The sequence below is a fragment of the Hemiscyllium ocellatum genome, chromosome 20 (genome assembly GCF_020745735.1).
Source record: "Hemiscyllium ocellatum isolate sHemOce1 chromosome 20, sHemOce1.pat.X.cur, whole genome shotgun sequence".
Classification (NCBI taxonomy): domain Eukaryota; kingdom Metazoa; phylum Chordata; class Chondrichthyes; order Orectolobiformes; family Hemiscylliidae; genus Hemiscyllium; species Hemiscyllium ocellatum.
The window spans coordinates 64,052,847-64,073,795 of NC_083420.1; the positions used below are offsets into that span (position 1 = coordinate 64,052,847).

The 20,949-nt window shown below is 44.2% G+C and overlaps 1 long non-coding RNA gene across 1 annotated transcript in view; it reads left to right on the forward strand.

The window, feature by feature from the left end:
* The window catches only part of LOC132825282 (uncharacterized), a 63,077-nt gene that overhangs the window by 18,691 nt on the left and 23,437 nt on the right, over positions 1-20,949 (forward strand). Inside the window, exons 4-5 of the long non-coding RNA XR_009645770.1 lie at positions 3,656-3,767; positions 13,302-13,436. This is a non-coding gene — a long non-coding RNA (uncharacterized LOC132825282). The remainder of the gene's footprint in view (positions 1-3,655; positions 3,768-13,301; positions 13,437-20,949) is intronic.

The window sequence follows — 20,949 nt, forward strand, 5'->3', positions numbered from 1 at the left end:
ATCGCCCATGTGCAGGTAGATGGTATTAGTTTAGAATAGCATCATAGTCAGCACAGCCATGGTGGGCTGAAGGGCCTATTACTGTGATACACTGTTCTATTTTCTAACTTAACGGCATCTACCCTGTTACAGCCCCTCAGGATCCTGGATGTTTCATTCAATTTCTCTCCCATTCTTCAAAACCGCCAAGGGTTCAAGGTCAATCTACACCACCTCTTCCCACCATCTCCAGGATCAGCTGACTGAACCTTCCCTGGCCTGCCTCTAATATAAGAATATCGTTCCTTATGGCACGCATGCTGTTTATTATAATCTAGGTGTGGTCTGATTTGTACCTTGCATCGTTTTAGCTAGACCTCCCTATTTTTAGACTCCGTTCCCTCCGTAATCAATGGCAGCATTTGATTTACCTTCTCGATTACCTGCTGACTCTGTAAACTCCCTTTTTCAGATTGATAAACAAGAATTCCCTCAACCTTTCTGTAGTCAGTCTGAAACCAAATGGTGTTAGCCTGACAGTAAGTCAGGAATGTGCTGGAATGTATTATAAAGGTTATGACAATAAATGATAACTAGATACTTAGAAACAATGGGAGATGTATGATTTTATAAAAGGGATTCTATATTTTGGTGTGGCCTTAAATGGCAGAATAGATAAGGGTGGGGGAGGCTAGTTGCAGTAGAGAGATATTTAAGATTTCAGAAGCATTTTGACAAGTTTCAGCAAGAGCTAAAAATTAGCTCGGGAGAGAATAGGGCCCCTGCAAAGTCAATGAGACTGTCTGTGTGGAATCACTGCTGGTGGGGGAGATACTGAACAAATATTTTGCGTTAGGATTTCCTTTGGAGAAAGACATGGAAGCTCGGGACCTTGGGAAAATACATAGTGATGTCATGAACAGAGTTCACATTGGAGAACATGAGGTGCTGGATGTCTAAAAATCCTTGGGACATGATCAGATGTATCCCAGTGCCTAGTGAGGAAACTATCAGGTCCCTCGCAGAGATGTTTGTGTCATCGGCAGCCACTCCAGATCAGTGAGACTGATGGTAGAGGTGGGTAAGTTGTTGGAGGAGATTCTGAGAGAAAAGGATCATCATGCATTTGGAAAAGCAAGGACAGATCAATGACAGTCAGCATGGCTTTGTGCACGGGAAATCATGCCTCAAACCTGAGTATAGAGGTAGACAAGTGACTGATCAAAGCAGAGCAGTAAATGATGTCTACATGAACTTTAGCAAGGCCTTTGACAAGGTTCTGCACGGCAGACTGGTTAATAAGTTTAGATCACGCATAACCAGGCAGCACTCACCAACTGGATACCAATTGGATTGATGGTAGGAGACAGACCATGTTCACATAGGGTTGCTGCTCATACTGCAGGCCTGTGACCAACGGTGTACCATGGGCTTCGGTGCTGGGTCACTGTTGCGCATTATTTATATAAACAGTTTGGATGAGAATATAGGAGTCATGGTTCGCAAGTGTGTGAGTGACACTGAAATTAGTGGTAAAGTGGACAGTGAAGAGAGTTATCGAAGAGTACAATGGGATCAACAGTACTGCTGGGTCAGTGAGGTTAGGAATAGCAGGTGGAGAAATGCACAATGTTGCATTTTGGTAAAGCAGACCAGGGGCTGGACTTGTACAGTTAATGTTTGGGCCCTGGGTAGTGTTTTCAATCAATGACCCAGGGATGCAGGTACACAGTCCTTTGAAAGTAGTGTCACAGGTAGATAGGCTGGTGAAGCAGGCATTTGGGATGGTTACTTTCATTGGTCACAGCATTGAGAGTAGGAGTTGGATGTCAGATTGTATCTGTACTGGACATTCATGAGGTCACCATATAAGCATTGTTGGTTATCTGGAAAAACGCATCTTGTTCACATATGTCCTTTAGAGAAGGACATCTGACATTCTTACTGGTCTGCCCTACATGTGACTCCAAACCCACAGCGATATGGCTGACTCTGAGCTGCCTCTGGGCAATTAGCAGGAGAGCAATGTATGTTGGTCCAACCGGTGACATCCTCAGGCCATGAAGGAATCAATGAAAAATACATATCTCCATCCCTACCTCTGCAAACAGCTCTAGCTGTAGCAATTCTGGCTTTATAACATTGTTCAGGCCTTTGCCCCTTCTGTAACACCCTCACCACCTCCAGCACCTTCAATTCTCCCTGTTCTGATCTTCTGATTAAACGCTGGCAACGTTTCCTCTTCCTACTGCACTCCTCCTGCTAGGACCATCCCTGGCGATCTCTTTAAGAAATGCTTCCACATTTCTAAACTTTGGCTTCTTCAGAATTGATAATTTTTTTTTCATCTCTTAATAAAATCTGGTAACTCCTGGGAATTACTGGGTCAAGACCATCCGAAGTGGAGGAGGAGCACTAGGACAGTATCAAGTACCTCGAGACTTGTTGTTGGGAAAAAGGGGAATCCAGGAGAAAACAGCACAGGGAGCGTGCTGCCACAACAACGCCCCACTCACCCCCTTCCCATGGCAACCTGTTACCCCCAAGTGTAACAAATCTATGGGAGGCCACATCGGTCTGTACAGCCACCTACAGACTCCTCCTGAGAGTGGGAGAGTCAGCCTCGTCTGTGACCCATCACCAATGAGATGAAGGGATAGGAAGGCTGAATTCCCTCTCAATTATCCCAGTGTCTTTGTTACAAATTCCAATAACTCCCTGTTAATGCAGTGTCTAATAATGTAATGCTGTGAAGGGGCTTTAACAATGTCCTTCCACTTTTATGTTCTGACCCTTATTACCCAGAATTTGGTTTCCTATTGCTTGATAATCTGAGGCCACCTATTTTGGTGGTAATCCCATTGTTATCTCTAACTGTGGGAGTTCCCCATCCTTATTCCCATTCTGTCTGGCTTTCCACAATGTTGTCTGACTTCGAATATTAATGATTCACCTTTTTTGTTCACCCTGTGAAAATGTCACCCTGATTGTGATTAGACAGAAATCACAGTTGCACGTGCATATAACTTATTGCAAATACTTCATGCATTCCAATTAAGAAACAGCAATTTACCTTTTTAAATCACAATTTCCGTCACAAACCTATTTGCTGATGTACAATTTCAGTTAAATGCAGTCCTTTCCTGTTTCTTTCTGTTTGTCTTTAGCCGCATCCCATGGTGTTCCAATATTTCAACCTTTCTCTTTGGACTTGGGAATTTCCTTTCACCTATGCCGTCTCCCTCCTCATCTGTGTCAGTTTAAAGTATCATCCTGGTCATATGATTGACAAGGACAGTGGAGCCCATCCCAATATAATGGCTGACTCCTCCCTGAGTACTGGTAGTGGTTTCCACTGCATCAGAACCACGACTTCTGACACCATTGTGTAATCCTGACACCTTCCTGTACTCTGGTGATATCACTCAGTCTCTCTCCATGTGGTGCCACTCGCTGTGTGGGTTTATTTGCTGCCTCTGTCAGTGTTTTTGATCTTACTGCTGGTCTGAGTTCCTGAGTCAACAGAAATGTCCACTCCAGAAAGATGCAGCAGCGCAGGCCAGGGATGGAGACTGGGATTTTCATGGTCGCTGGTGGATTTTGTGCCACTCTGCACAAGTTATCCTCACTGCATCACTCTAGTTTCCCATTGTGTTTATTTCTCGGCCTCATGCAGGTAATCAGGATAATCCGAATTCCTGTCTCACTCATCATCTCATTGAAGTTGGTTGGTCAGCCAGAGAGAGATGGAGAGGGAGATCTGGAGCCTTCACTAAATCCTGCAGCCGGTAAGATCACACACATTAAACAGCACAGGGTGGAGTTAGTGGCCATCTATATTCAGACCTGGAAGACCGGTCATAGATACAGAGCTGGACAAGGAACAGCAACATTCTAGGCTTCATTCCCACCATCTTGTGAGGGTCCTGCTTTCACCTCTGCTGTACTGGTCCTCAATGCGACAGCACAGGGGATAGCAGGCATCAATCCTGTAATATCCTCCAGTCCCGATAATCCTTTCTCTGTTTGCAATCTCCATACCATGTCTGTCTTTGTCAGGTTCTGTAACCCCTAATGCCCTAATCCCTAACCTTCTCCAGTAGATAATAATTTTCTTCATCCCTGCAAACCCCGACAGTCCTGTCTATCCCTGTAAGCTCCTCCTACCAATACCACCCTCCATATAAATGTGCTTGTCTTTAACCTTTCCATTGGTCCCTACCTAGGTAATCTTCTGCAGCTCCTACAACCCTTCCTTAGCTGCGAAAGATTTTTAATCTCCTTATCTTTTTCCAATTCTTTGATCTGAATTGTTTTAAATTTCACCCTCGTTCCCGATCCCACACCTCTCCTGACCATAGGAACCTCTTCCAATTTGTGCAACTGTCCCCATCTGTGTCACTGTCTCCAACCCAGTAACCCGGCATTCTCCATTGCCTTCCTATCTCTGTAGTCTCCAGAACCTAGAAACCACCTTATATCTGTAAACGTCTTCAGTCACTACAACCTTCCATATCTCTGTTAGTATATACAATACTATTCTACTGAAACACACACCTGTCTGTGCCGCTCAGTCTGCCCCCCTCTTCCTACATCCATCCCTATCCCTATCTCCAGAATCTAATCCAGCTCCCTCTATCTCTGTAAATTCCTCTAATCCCCAAATCCCTTTGTCCCACTGTCGTTCTTGACCAGATGTAACTCTGTTTAACTCTAACATCATTGAGTCCCTGTAATCATCCCTATCTCTGTAATCTCTACCCATCTGTTCAAACCCCCACTACTGAGGATTGACTCCCTGCATTCGCCATAAGGCAGATGGAATGACAGTGAACAGATATGATGGAACTGTCATTCCGGAGTTGTAGATGCAGAATGACCATCGCTGGGAAGTGAATACTGAAGGGTTGTTGGGATAGTGTCATAGAGTCAATGAGATGTACAGCATGGAAATAGATCCTTCAGTTCAGCCCATCCATGCTGACCAGATATCCCAACCTAATCTAGTCCCAAGAGACAAACTAGGCAAAAGATTAACAAGTTGTAAAGGATGAGGTTAGTGCATTAATGAGAGAGCCACATGGAACTGAAGATCAAAATTTGTCATCTATTTGAGTGGAGCTGAGAATAAACAAGGAGCAGCAGCCATTAGCAGGAATTCCTTTATAGGCACCACACAGTGATGGTAATGTAAATATGGTTACAGTCAGGACACTGAATGTACTTGTAGCAAGGACAGTACAGTAACTGTGTGTGACAGTGGTCTCCATCCCAACTGGATAACTAATGTGTATCAGGGATGTAATGGATGGAATCCTGGATTGGATACGAGATGGTTTTCTGTAACATTACATCAAGGAGCCATCAACAAAATTGTCTACTGTAGATCAAATGCTGTGTAATAATAAGTATCTAAAAATCCCATTATAAAAGAGTTTAGTGAGCAGAGACCCATAATGTTATGTAGGACATTTGAGTTCAGACCATGAGATGTCAGAGAGGAATTAGGCCACTTGGCCCATTGAGGATGCTCTGCCCTTCAATCAGATCATGGCTGACCTGATGATCTTTAACTCTACTTTCCTGCCTTCTCCACAAAACCATTGTTTCCCTGGTTCATTAAAACCTCACCATTTCTGCTGTAAATATTCATAATGACCCAGCCTCGACAGCCCCCTGCAGTCAGGAATTTCCACAGAGTCACTACCCTCTGAAGGAAGACATTCCTCCTCATCTCCATCTTCAATGGGGGAGTCCTTGCTGGGATTTTATGCCGTCTGGTTACAGATTCTCTCACAATTGAAATGAAAGGAACTGACAAATATAATTATTGCAGGTGACATGAAAATTGGTGGAATTGGGGTGAATGAGCAAGGAGATCCAAGGTTGCAGGAGGTTACTGATCAGTTGGATAGATGTGCAGAGAAATGGCAAAATGAGTTTAATCTGGGCATGTGTGAGATGATGTCAAATTCAAGTAGAAAGTTCGCATCCTGAGGGATATTGATACACAGAAGGATCTTGGTGCAAGTCAGCAACTCCCTGAAAATGGCAACAGAAGTGTTTCAGATGGGAAGGAAAGCAAATGGAGCACTGGCCTTCATCGGTCACAACGTTGGGTAAAGTGGTCTGCATCTGATGTTGTAATTGTATAAAACATTTGTTTGGTACATTTGGAGTACTGTGTGCAGTTCTCATCTCCACACAATAGGAAGGATGGGGAGGCTTTGGAAAGGGTACAAAAGGGGTTTATCAGCACATTGCCTGTGTCAGGTTTTTTAAGTGTTATTAGGTGTAAGAGGAAATTTAAACAAAGTTGGATTGTTTTGTGAGATTATCAGAGGGTGACAGGTGACCAGGTACAGGAACAAACATTGGGAGAGGAACAGATAATATGGATAGTCAGAATCACTTTTGCAATGTGTCAGTGTTAAATACTAGAGCGCATAGCTTTAATGTGAGAAAGAGAAAGTTTAAACGTGATGTGTGAGACAAGTTTATTTTTTACATAGAGAGTGAAAGTTATCGAGGGAGGTCGTGGAAGCAAAAATGTGAGCAACGTTTGAAGTGGCATTTAGACAGAAATATGAACAGGCAGAGAATCGAGGGATATGGACCACGTGCAGGCAGATGGTATGAGTTAGAATAGTATCATGGACAGCATAGTCATGGTGGGCCGAAGGGCCGAAGTTGCTGTGATCTACTGTTCTATTTTCTAACTTCCCAGCATCTGCCTGATCAAAGCCCCTCAGAATCTTTCATTCCATTTCTTTCTCATTTTCTAAACTTCAATGCGTTCAACCTCAACCTACTCCACCTCTTCTCATTGGAAAATCCCTCCATTCCCAGGATCAGCCGAGTGAACCTTCTCTGCCCTGCCTCCAATGTGACAATATCTTTCCTTCGGGCACTCACACTGTTCATAATATTCTAGGTCTGACTGGTACCTTGCAGCATTTTAGCAATATCTGCCTAGTTTTTAAACTTCATTTCCTTTGTAATAAATGGCAGCATTTGATTTGCCTTCTCTATTGCCTGATGACCCTGTAAGCTTCCTTTTTCAGATTGATAAACAAGAACTCCCACAACCTGCTTCCAGTCTGAAACCAAACCGTGTTGGCCTGACTGTAAGTCAGGAGCGTGCTGAAATGAGTGAGAAAGGATAGGTCAATAAAAATAACTGGATCCTTAGAAACACATTTTATAAAGGAGAATGTGTTTTTGAGCCTGGTGGATTTAATTTGTTGGTGTGAGTATAAATGGCAGCATTGTAAGGGTGTAGGAGGGGTGTAGTGGTATGGGGATATGGTGTATTTGATTTTTCAGAAGCCTTTATGCAAGTTTCAATAAGGGCTAAAGAGTAACTTGGTAGAGAATAGGGCCCCTTAAAGATCAAAAAGGTCACCCATGTGTGCCACTAGAGGAGATGGGTGAGATATTAGATAAAATAGTCTTGTCAGTATTTACTGTGGAGAAATACACGGAAGCTCGGGAACTTGGGGAAATAAATAGTGATGGCTTGGAAAGAATCCTCTCCAGAGAAGAGAAAGTGCTGGAATCTTAAAACAAATAAAGGTGGTTCAACCCTCAATAGCTCATTAGGTCGATCCTAGAATATTATGGGAAGCTAGCGAAGAGTTTGCGGTGTCCCTAACAGAGATATTTATATTATCAACAGACACAGTGAGATGTCGGAAGACTGGAGGCAGCTAATGCTGTTCCATCGTTTAAGGGCTGCAGGGGAAAGTCAGGAAATTACAGCCCCGTGAGTCCAGTGATGGGGAAGTTGTTGGAGGAGATTCTGAGAGAAAGGAGCTACGTATATTTGGAAAGGCAATGGCTGATTAGAGATAGTCAGCATGGCTTTGTGAGTGGAAAACCGTGTTTCGCAATCCGGATTTACCCTTCGAGGAGGTGGCCAAGTGATAGGTGAAGCCAGACTAGTCAACGTTATCTACATGGACTTTAGCATCTAGTCGAGAGGAAGAAGGAAGCTTACTTAAGGTTGAGGAAGCAAGGATCAGACAGGCTTCTAGAGGGTAACATGGAGCAGCATGATGGCCCTGTGGTTAGCACTGCTACCTCATAGCACTACACACTCCGTTTCGATTCCAGCCTCAGGCGACTGTTTGTGGGGAGTTTGCACATTCTCCCCGTACTGCGTGGGTTTCCTCCAGGTGCTCCACAACCCAAGGATGTGCATGTTAGGTGACTCAGCCATTCTACATTAACCATAGTGTTCACGGATGTGTAGGTTTGGTGCATTAGTCAGGGTAAATGGAGAGATTTAGTTTGGGGGAGTGGTTCTGGCTGGGGTACAGTTTGGAGGGTTGATATAGAGGTATTGGGCCAAATGGCCTGTTTCCACACTGTTGGGATTCTCTGAAGGTAGCCAGGAAGAAACCGAGGAATGGACTTAGGACAGCTAGAAGGGGGCATGAAAAAGCTTTGTTGGTAAGGATTAAGGAAAACCGTGAGGCATTCTCCACTTATGGGAGGAACAAGGGAAAGGCCACTGTGGGGGGAGGGCCGGTCAGGGATAGTGGAGCGAACTTGTGCCTGACGTCGGAGGAGGTAAGGGAGGTCCTTAATGTATACTGTGCTTCAGTATTCACTGCTGAGAAGGGTCTTGTCGTTTGTGAGGACAGCGTGAAACAGGTTGATGTACGTGAACAGGTGGATGTTAAGAAGGAGGATGTGCTGAGAATTTTGTAAAAGATAAGGATAGATAAGTCCGCTGAACCAGACTGGATGCGTCCAATGTAATTACATGAAGCGAGGGAAGAGGTTGCTGTGCACTTGGCAATGACCGTTGCCCCCTCATTGTCCACTGGAGTCTTACCAGATGGTTGGAGGCAGGAAAATGGTATTCCCTTGTTCAGGGAAGTGAATAGGGATAATCCTGGGAATTACAGACATGTCAGTCTAATGTCTGTGGTGTGCAGGTTATTGGAGAGGATTCTAAGAGACATGATTTATGATTCCTTGGAAAACCATAGTTTGATTAGGGATAGTCAGCATGGTTCTGTAAGGGCAGGTCATGCCTTACAAATCTTATTGAATCTTTTGAGAATGTGACAAAACACCTCTATGGCTCATTCAGAAAGTACAGAGGCATGGGATACAGGGAAACCTGTCTGTCTGGATACGGGATTATTGGCCACACAAGACGGAGGGTGATGATAGATAGAAACAATTCATCCTGGAGCTCAGTGACCAGTGGTTTTCTGTAGGGTGTGATATTATGAATAAGTTGGATGTGTGAGTGGAAGAGTTGGTTAGTAAGTTTGCCAAAGACACGAAGGTTGGTGGAGTGGTTGATAGTGTGGAGGGCTGTTGTAGGTTGCAACTGCACAATGACAGGATGCAGAGCTGGGCTGAGAAACCGCAGATGGAGTTCAATTTGGAAAAGTGTGAAGTCATTCATTTTGGAGGACTGAATTGGAATGCAGAATGTGGAATTAAAGGCAGGGTCCTTGGCAGTGTAGAGGAACAGAAAGATCTTGGTTTCCAAGTCCATAGATCCCTCAAAGTTGCCACCCACGCTGAGAGCCTTGTTAAAAAGGAATATATAGTGTTGGATTTCATTAGCTGGGGAATTCAGTTTTAAAGCCGTGAGGTTATGCTGCAGCTCTCTACAGCCCTGATTAGTCCCCACTTGGAATATTGGGTTCAGTTCTGATCTTTTCATTACAGGAAGGATGTGGAAACTTTAGAGAGAGTAAAGAGGAGATTTATCAGGATGCTGCCTGTACTGGAGAGCATGTCTTATGAAGAAAGGTTGAGGGAGGTAAGGCTTTTCTCATTGGAGTGAAGAAGGGTGAGAGGCGACCTGGTAGAGGTGAACAAGATAATGAGAGGCACAGAGAGAGTGAAAAGTGAGAGACATTTTTTGCCCTGACATAAATAGCTATTACAAGAGGGTATAATTTTCGGATTAGCGGATTAGCGGATGGTTAAGGGGAGATTTCAGAGGTGGGTTCATTACATACAGAGTGGTGGCTGAGTGGAATGCACTGCCAGCGGTGGCAGTAAAATTAGATGTGTTGGGATATTTAATATACTTCTGGATAGGCACATGGATGATAATAAAATGAAGAGTATGTAGGTTAGCTGGATTTTACGTTTGAACAAACGATTCGCATGAAATCATGGCCGAAGGGTCTTGTGCTGAACGGTTCTGTGTCTGTATGGTAAACTGGGCTATACGTTCAGATCAATGTAAAAGGATATGGTATTCAGAAGGTGCTAGTGAACTGGATACGCAATTGGCATGATGGTAGGAGACAGAGGGTGATGGGAGACAGAGGGTGATGGAAGACATGTTGTTTTTCTGACTGGAGGCATGTGACCAGCGGGGTAGTGGGTCCACTGTTGGTTGTCATTTGGATAAATGGTTGGGATGGGATTATTGGTTTCCTGGTAAGTAAGCTTCTTGGCTGACACCGAAATTGATGGTAAAGTGAATCGTGAAGAAGGTTATCGATGATAGAACAGGAAGAACAGTACTGCTGATGAGCAGTATTGGCATGACAGGGTGATTGTAGGCTAAAGAATAGCCAATGGAGTTTAATAAGATAAATATGAATTGTTCCATTGTGGTGAAACAAACCAGGGTGGGACTTGTACAGTTAATATTTGGGCCCTGGGTAGTGTTGTCAGTCAGTGACCCAGGGATGCAGGTGCACAGTTCTTTGAATGTGGTGTCACAGGTAGACAAGCTGGTGAAGCAGGCATTTGGGATGGTTACCTTCATTGGTCGGAGCATTGAGAGTAGGAGTTGAGATGTCATGGTGTGGCCACCATGAAACCATTGTTGATCAGTAAGAAGAATTGATCTGGTTCACTTACTTCCTTTAGTCTGGAACACCTAACATTCTAATATGCTGTGGCCGACATGTGAATCCAGACCCACAACAGTATGGCTGACTCTGAGCGACCCTCTGGGTAATTAGCAGTGGGGCAAAGATTCCTTGCCCAATCAGTGACATCCTCATCCCATGAATGAATAAATGAAAGTACATAACTTGCAAGGTTTGTGAAAGTTTGTAGTTCAGGTTAAGGTTTAGGGTGTAGGTTTGCTCGCTTCACTTGGAGGTCGCTTCTGATGATGTTACCTAGACAGGTAATGAAACGTCTGGATATCAAACCTACAGCTCAGCGAGCAAACCTACACCCTAAAGTACATACCTTCCTTTCCTAACTCTGCCAACCCCGCCCTCTGGAGCAATCCGTACTGGTTTTGTAATACCGTTCAGGCCCTGACCACTCTCTATAACTCTCTCACTACCTCCAGCACCTTCATCTCTCCCTGTTCCTATTGTGTCAATGACTCCCCTTCCCACTGCCCTCCTGCTAGCAGACCCTTTGCAATCCGTTTAAAACTTACTCCTAAAATACTCTCTCACTTCAGGATTTTAAGTAATTTTTGGTGATCTTCTCCGTCTGATAATCTAATATGATTCTTTTTATCCTGAGTGAGGGATCGGTGGGAATTTCTTGCTGAGGTTTTGTTTGTTTCAATGGAATGTCCTTTTGTTGAGTGATTTCCACTGTTCCTTCAAATGTTTTCCACTGTTCATTTACACGCTGACGTTTCAGTCTGTTTAGCCTGTTTACCTTGGTCACTTCTCCTCTCAAACTCATGTCATTGTCTATTTTTGTTTCTCGTAGTAGCTTGTTCTTTCTGTGAGTCACTTTAAAACTTTATATTTCTTTAAACTACACTTTATCCAAATATCCCAGAGGATCTCCCCAGGTGACATTACTTATTCACTAAGTTTCGACCCACAACAGTCGGTCTGAGGTAGTTATGTCCCTAGCCAGTTGCACAATGTGTTATTCAAAGATACACAGAAAAAAAATCTCCGCACTCCCTACCAATATCACTGTTATCATTGTGAATATCCCAGATTATATGAATATTGATGCTTCCCAAAATTATCACAATGTGTTTATTTTTTTAAAATTCCAGTGAGTTCCTGTGTAATGCAGTGATGAGCAATGAAATGCTGTTCAGTGGCCTAAAACTGTTCTGCTGCTTGTGTCCTTGGCAAGTAGTAGTCAGGATTTACATTCAGACTGACTCTACTTCATGATCTGCGCCAAATGCTTTTCACCGTAATGCCTTTGTTATCCATTATTGTTAACGTTGCCTGAATTTTGTCTGAATTTGCACAAGATTATAAACCATTGAATACTTATGTTCGCCCTGTAACCACGTCTCTCTGGTGTCTAAATACCATTTATCTCTGTGTCACAAATCCATCTACCTTATTGATGATACATTGTCCATTTAACAAAAACATATAATTTACTTTTTGCCACAATTTCCTGTCACAGCCCAATTTGCTGATGTGCCACTTTAGTTCAGCTTTGCCCCATCCTGTTATTTTCTGATTGTTTTCAGCCACATTGCCATGCTGCTCCAATGCTTCACCTTTTCTCTTTGCATTTGGAAAGCTCCTATCACCTGACACTGTGCCTGCATTCTGTCTGTCAGTTTAAAACCCTGTCCATAAAGCTACCGATACGATTGGCCGGGACCCTGGTCCCAGCACAGTTCCAATTGGACCAACCTTTATGGATTTTTTTTAATGTGGTGTGAGTGTCTCTGGTTGACCAGCCTTTCTTGCCCAGCCCGAGCTGACTTCGAGCTGAGTAACTTGCTCGGCCATTTCAGAGGGTAATTGAGAGGCATACACTTTGCTGTGGGTACGTTGTGCAGACCACATGAGGATGGGTAGATGTCCTTCTCGAAAGGACAAGTGTTTGGGCTTTTTTTTTGTACATCTGCAATGATCTCATACTTATTTATGGATTGTTAATTACTACTTTTTGAAACTATTGATTTCAAATTTCTCCATTTCTGATGATGGGATTCAAATCTGCCTCCCCCGAACATTAGCTGAGGTTTGGGATACACGCTGTCGCAATAATACCACTAGGCCATCACTTCCCCTGCTCACTGGTTGCTCATCCCTGAGCACTGACACCACGCATCATGAAGCTAAACCCGTTCTTCCTACACACTTGTTTGATCCTGAAATTATCCTGAACTCTGGTGATATCACTCAGTGTCTCTCCATGTTTGATCCCTCACTGCGTGGGTCTAATTGCTGCCTCTGTCAGTGTCTCTCACTCTTGCAGCTACTCCAGATCCTGAGCCAACAGAATTCTCTACTCCAGAGTGACGCAGCAACACAGGCCAGGGATGGAGACTACGATTTTCCAGATCTCTGTGGGACACAGCACCATTCTCCATGTGTAACCCTCACTACATCAGTCCAATTTCCCATTCTGTCTATTTCTGTCTCCTGTAGGTACTCAGGAAGTTCTGGACTCCATAGACTTCCCAATTACTGGGTGTCTCGTCCATCACCTCGTTGAAGATGGTTGGTTAGCCAGAGAGACAATGGGCAGGGAGATCTGGAGCCTTCAATAATTCCTGCGGCAAGGTAAGATCACTCTCAGTGCACAGAGCAGAGAGCAGTGAGAGGGCTACAAACATCAGCTAACAAGATATGACATAGATACAATGCTAGAGGGGAAACACAGTACAGACCCACCCAAGGATCAATCACTGCCTCTACTTTATGTTGTACTAAGACAGTATCGGGAGTTCACAATTATCAATCCAGGCCTGTGCTGTATTAGTGAGCATCAGTACAACAGAAGGGAAAGCAGGCCTCCCACAAGAGGGTGTGAATGCTGCCTGGGATCTTTCTGTTCTGTGTTCCCTCTCCAACACTGTATCTATTTCATTTCTCATTGACCAGTGTCTTGAAAAATGTGTGACTCCTACATCAGCTCCAGTCACTGTAACCTCCTCCGTTTCTGATAGTCCCTCCACATATTTGAAATGTGCTGCACTCCAGACTACCATCCCTGTCTCTGTAACTTGCTTCTGTGTCTACATCATGCCTTATCTGAGTAGTCCCCTCCTCCAATAACTGGAGACAGAGTCATGCAGCATGGAAGCAGAACCTTCGGTCCGACTAGTCCATGCTGACCAGGTTTCCCAAACTGAACAAATTGCTTCAGCCTGTGTTTGTCCCATATCCCTTCAAACCTTCTCCTCTCCATGTACCTACCCAAATGTCTTTTCCGTGTTGTAATTGATCTTGCTTCTCCACGTGACCCTGGCAGTTCGTTCCGTCTATGCACCATCCTCTGTGGATAATGATGCCCCTCAGCTCCCTCTTTAAATCCTTGCTCTCTCACCTCCTGTTTATACCCTCTAGTTTTGGACTCACCTGCCCTTGTCTATTCACCTTACTCAGGGTCTGCAAGATTTTGTAAACCTTGAAAAGTTCACCCTATAACCTCTCTGCCCAAGGGAAATATTTTGGACAATGTTACAAATATCTCCAACTCATATATCAAAGTGCTGGCCACTGATGGCAAATGTACCACATGCTGCTTTCCCCACCCTCTCCACCTGTGATGCCACTTCCAAGGAACAATGTAACTGCACCCTTTGGTCTCTCTCTGTTCGACAACACTGTCCAGGGCTGTACCATTAACTCTGTTAGTCCTCCCTGGTTTGTCTTCACAAAGTCCAACATCTGAATTAAACTCCATCTTTCATTCCTTGGTTCACTGGCCCAGATGGTCGACATCCCCTTTGATAACCCTATTCACTGCCCATTACACCATTAATTTGATCATCCATAAAATTAAAAACAATGACTCCTATATACTCAACCAAATCGTTTATGTAGATGATGCACATTAGTGGACCCATCCCCAATCCTTGGAGCACACCGCTGGTCACAGGCTTCCATTCTGAGCAACAACCCTCTCCCACCACACTCTGTCTCCTACTGTCAAGCAAATGTTGTATCCAGTTGGCTAGCTCTCCCTGATCCCATGTGATCTAACCTTCTGCACCAGTATATCATGCTCAGCCGTGACAAAGGCCTTTCTGACGTTGGTGTAGACAAGGTATGGTCACCACTTCAACAAAAGCAATCCCGTAAGAGAGACCTGACTTTGTCTGCACAAAGCTGTGCTGACTGTCTTTCATCAATCCTTGACTTTCCGAGTGAATGTGACTCCTGTCTGACAGAATCACTTTCACAACGTACGCACCACTGATGTTGGGCTAATTGGTCTTTATTTCCCTGGCTTTCCATCGCAGCCTTTCTTAAATAATGGAATAAAACCACATTCTTGTCATAGCGCCGTACAGCGTGGAAACTGACCCTTCAGTTGGTAACAAACATCTCCTAAAACTAAACACATCCCACCTGCCTGTTGCTGGCGCATATCCCTCTAACCCCTTCTTATTCCAGTACTTAATCAAATGTCTTTTAAACATTGTATTTATGCCACATCCACCCCTTCCTCAGGAAGTTCATTCCACACTCAAACCGCCCTCTGTGTAACAATTGGCCCCCATGTCTTTGTTTAACATATCCCTCTTCTCACCTTAAACATGTAGCCCCTCCACTTGAGACTCCCCCAGCCTGGGGAACAGGCAACTGTCATTAACTCTATCTATATCACTCACCTTTTTCATAAACTTCCATCAGGTCATCTCTCATCCTCCAGGCTCCAGTGAAAAAAGACTGGCTGGATAGGCTTTTTTTCAGAACTCGAGCCTTCCATACCCAGCAATATCCGGGTAAATCTCTTCTGAATCCCCTGCAGCTTAATAATATCCTCCCTATAACTGGGCGACCAGAACTGGACAGAGTATTGCAGAACAGGCCTCACCAATGTCTGTGTAATCTCAACATGACGTCCCAAATCCTCCACTCAATGGACTGAGCAATAGTCAGGCATGCCAAGCACTGTCTTATCCATCCTGTGATGTGAGCTTCAAGAATTACGCACCTGAACCCGGAGGTCCCCCTGCTCTAAAATCTAATGAGGCCTGAACATTAATTGTATAAGCTCTACCCTTGTTTGTTTTACCAAATGCATTATCTTGCATTTATTCAGATTGAATTCCATCGACGGTTTTTAGTCCCATTCACCCATTTCATCAAGATCCCTTTGTAATCTTAGCTAACCTCCTTCACTGTCCACTATGTCAACCTCCAGCCCATCACACATGGCTGTCATTGGTACAAATACCTTTGCTCGGGGCTCCACAGTTTCTTGCCTAGAATCACACAAATCCTGTGATACACTTAATCAGGTCCTGGGGCTTTCCATACCTTTGTGTTTTAAAACCTCCAGCACCACTCTTCTATAACATGCTCTTTTCAAGTCCTACAGATATACAGCATGGAAACAGACCCTTTGGTCCAACTCATCCATGCTGACCAGAAAATCTAAATACATCCATCCCATTTACTAGCATTTGGTCCATGTACCTCAAAACCCTTGTTACTGATATACCCATCCAGATACCTTTCAAATGTTGTAATTGTATCAGTCTCCGTTACTTTCTCTCTCAGCTCGTTCCATACACGCATCACCATGTAAATGAAAAAAACTGTCCCTTCTGTCCCTTTTAAACCTTTCACCTCTAACCTTAAACCTATGTGCACCCCCCCCCCCCCCCCACCCACCGACAACCCCTGGGAAAAGACCAATCCATACCCCTCATGTTTATATAAACCTCTGTCAGGTCATCCCTCAGTCTCCGATGCTCCAGGGAAAGTAACCCCAGCTTATTCAGCAACAACCCTGGCAACATCTTGTCAATTTTTTCTGAGCCTTTTCAAGTTTCACAACCTCTTTCCTATAGCAGGGAGACTAGAATTGCAGAGAACTCCAAATGTGGTCTAACTCTTGTTCCCTGAGTTCCCCAGTCTTTCTCCACAGTACGTTCTGGAGTGAAAAAATGTGTTTAGGGTCTTAGCAAATATCCTGCCGTCCCACACATCAATTGCCTCATTGATCTTTAAGGGCCCTTATTTTGTCTCGATTTACTCTTTTACTCTTAATATACTTATACGATATCTTTTGGATTCTCCTTATCCTTCTCTGCTGAGGCTATTTCATGTTCCCTTTCTGCATTCCCGATTTCCACCCAAAGTGTATTTCTACAGCCCCTGTGATCCTCAGGGATTCCCTTGATCTAGCTGGCGATACCTGACATGTGCCCCTTTTCCTTGACCAGACCCTCAATAGACAGCCAGTGTTTCCGAGTGCTGTCAGCATTGAGCTGCACACAAACAGGAACATGCTGGTGGTGATCGCTCAATTTAGCTCACTTTTAAAATATTCTCAGTTGCCAGACTTCCATTTCCCTGCAGATAGACTCCCCCGTCACCTTTTGAAAGTTCCTGGCTGATACGATCAAGATTGGTCTGGCCCCATTTTATTACTTGAACTTGTGGACCAGGCCTGTCCTTTTCCATCGCTGTTTTCAAATTAATGGAACTGTGGTCACTTTGGCAAAATGTTTCCCCACTAACCCCTCACTCCCTTTTCCTCCTTTGTTTCCCAAGGGGAGGTCAGGTTTTGCCCATTTCTGTTTTCAGTCCATTTACATATTGATTGGGAGTTTTCTGCAACACAATTACCAAATTCCTCCCTTGCAAACACTGAACACTGGCAGTCCCATTCTCAGTTTGTACAGTTTAAAAATCCCTACCATAACAACCCTATTGTTGTCATCGATATTTGAGATCTCCTGACATATTTCTTTCTCAGTCTGTGACAGATTATTCGCGGTCAATAGGACAATCATGTCAGAGTGATGACCGATTCTTATTTCTCAGTTCCACTAACATAGCTTCACTGGGCCGTCCCACAGGAATATCCTCTCTAAGTACTGCTGCGATGATTCTTGCAATCAAAACTCATTACCGCGTATCCTCTCTTGCCTCCCCTTTGATTCTTCCTATAGTATCTCTACCTTGAAACAATGAGCTGCCAATCCTGCGCCTCCCTCAGCTGTTTTTCTGTAATAACTATAATATCCCAGTCCCATGGTCTAATCCATGCCCTGATTTCACCTTCCTGAGCTGTCAGGCCCCTTGTATTGAAATAAATGCAGTTTAATCATCGGTTTCCCTCCAGTCCCTGCAATGTTCTTGCCTGCCTTGTCTGTTGAAATTGTTCTCTTTAACTTGTGCAACAATCTCCATCTTCTTTCTGACCCTACGACTGTTTAAAGTCCAACATCCTGCCAGATTAGATTATATCCTCTCAAGCAACTCTAGCAATTCACCCGGCCAGAATATGGGTCCCTCTCCAGCTCCCAGTTCAGGTGCCTTCCCCACCCGGTCCACCTGTGCTGACACCTTCAGGGATCTTTGGATTGTCCACTCAGGTCCCTGTGTTCCCCAGTACTCCGCAAGGACCAACCATTCCTTATGTCTGTCCTTCGCTTATCATACCTCCACAGGGTATGACCTCATTGATCAGAACTACACTCTGCTCAGATTATCATCTGAATGTCATCAGACTGTAGCGAGAGACCAACCCCCTCACTGTGAACAACGTCTTCATCTTTCATGTCATCTGCAAATCTGCAAATAATTCCTTTTGCTTTCACATCGAAGTTATTATTCGACAGACTAACCAGCGATGGTTCCTGCACAGATGCCTGTGGTACACCCGTTGGTGAGAGGAAATCAAAGATGAAGATGTTTATTCACTAATTTTATATTCAAATTACCAACTTGCCATGAATCCCAGTGGCTCTTAACTTTTGGACCAGCCTTCCATGTGAGACCTTGTCAATGGCCTTATTCAGGTCCACGTAAACCGTATCATCAGCACTGCCCTCCTCAATATCTTCCTCTGCCAAATCCATGACTCAGCCGAGTTGATCCATGCCTTTTCAAGTGTTAATACATCGTCCAAATTGTTCCCAGAAATTTCCCTCCCCCGCTGTCAGACTATCTGATCTGTAATTACCTGGCCTATCCCTGCTGCCCTTACTGATCAAAGGAACCACATTAGCGATCCTCCAGTCATTCGGCACTTCACCTGTGGCCAGCAAAGTATTAAATATATCGACCAGGGCCCCAGCAATCTCCTCCCTTACCTCCCATAGCAGCCTGGGATACATTTCACTGGGCGCTAGGAATTTCTCCACCTTTATGTTGTGAAGACATTTAATACTTGCTCCTTATTGGTCTTAGCATGTTCTAGCACCTCACCATCCCAACTGAAATCCCTGGCTACAATGCCTTTCCCCTGTGTGAATACAGATGGGAAGTATTCATTGAAGACCTCACCTACTTCCTCTGGCTCCATGCACAGATTGTCCCTTTGGTTTCTAACAGGTGCAGCTCTTTAACTGGTACTCTTCTTCCTCAAACCGTATTGATCAAATACCTTGTGGACTTTCCTTAACAGTATTTGCCAAGGATATTTCATGCCCATTCTTTGCCCCTCATTTTTAAGGAACCCCTCCCCCACCTTGCATACACTATACTTTTGAAGGGCTTCGCCTGTTTTCATCGCACTGTACTTTCTTTATCCAGCTCACGATATCGCTTGACCAGTATCCACTGAAGTTACTGCCTTTGTCATTCACCCTTCTGGGAGCACACTGGCCCTGAATTCTCACTGTATCACTTTAACTTTCTTCCTTTATCCGAATATGAACCCAACTGCAAATCGTTCCTCCCAGTCTGTGTTTGCCAGATCCTGTCTCATGATAATGATAATGCCCAGTGTCAGTGATATTGTAATGATTAGGGGCTTCCACAAGTTTGGCACCTTCACTTCTGTATCCTTACCTCTTTCCAAAATGATTTTGACACTTAGTGTTGTGTCCACTATCCCCAAAACGGTACAGAAATCCTTATGTTTGTCATCTTGTCTAGTACCTCCAACCCACTCTGTCTGTAACTTCCAGCCCTTACTGACCTACCATCCAGCCTCTCCAGCACACGATATCACTGTAACCATCTCCAGTCCCCACAGCACTTCTCCATTCTTTCATACAGCACCTCATTACCTCTAACCATTCAGAAAGTACGGAGGCATGGGATACAGGGAAACCTATCTGTCTGGATAAGAATTCCTGGCCCATAGAAGACAGAGGGTGAGGATAGATGGGAAGCATTCAGCCTGGAGCTCGGTGACCAGTCATGTTCTACAGGGATCAGTTCCTGGAACCGTGCTCTTTGTGATTTTTATAAATTACTTGGATGTGGGAGTGGAAGAGTGGATTAGTAAGTTTGCCAGTGACAAAAATATTGGTGGAGGACTGTTGTAAGTTGCAATGGGGCATTGACACGATGGGGAGCTGGGCTGAGAGGTGGCAGAAAGAGTTCAACCTGAAAAAGTGTGAAGTGATTCATTTTGGAAGGTTGTAACTTGAATTTGGAATATTGGGTTAAAAGTAGGATTGTTGGCAGTGTGAAGTAACAGTGGGATGTTTGGTTCCCTGCCCATAGATCCCTCAAAGTTGCCACCCAAGTTGATAGAGTTGTGAAGAAGTAGTATGTTGTGTTGGCTTTCTTCATCTGGGGAATTGAGTTTCAGAGCCATGAGGCTATATTGCAGCTCGATGGAGCTCTCCTTAGACCACACTTAGATATTAAGTTCAGTTCTGGTCCTCTCATAACAAGAAGGATGTGGAAGCTTTAGAGATGGTAAAAAGGAAATTTACGAGATTGCTACCTGGACTGGAGGCGACTTCTTATGAAGGAAGTTTGAGGGAGGTAAATCTTTCCTCATTGGAGTGAAGAAGGGTGAGGGATGACCTGGTAAAGGTGTGAACAAGTAATGAGGCACAGACAGTGAACAGTGAAATGGCTATCACAAGGGAGTATAATATTAAGGTAATTGGAAGAAGGTTAAGGGGAGATTTCAGAGTTTGGTTCTCCACAGAGTGGTGGGTGCATCGAATGTACTGTAGTGGTGTTAGTAGAGTTAGGTACATTCGGGACATTTAATAGACTCTTGGAAAGGCACATAGATGATAGTAAAATTAAATGTATGTAGGTTAGTTTGATCTTAGAGGATGATAAAAGGTTGGCATAACATTGAGGCCCGAAGGGCCTTGTGCTGTACTGTTCTATGTTCTACGTTCCTTATGGTAAACTG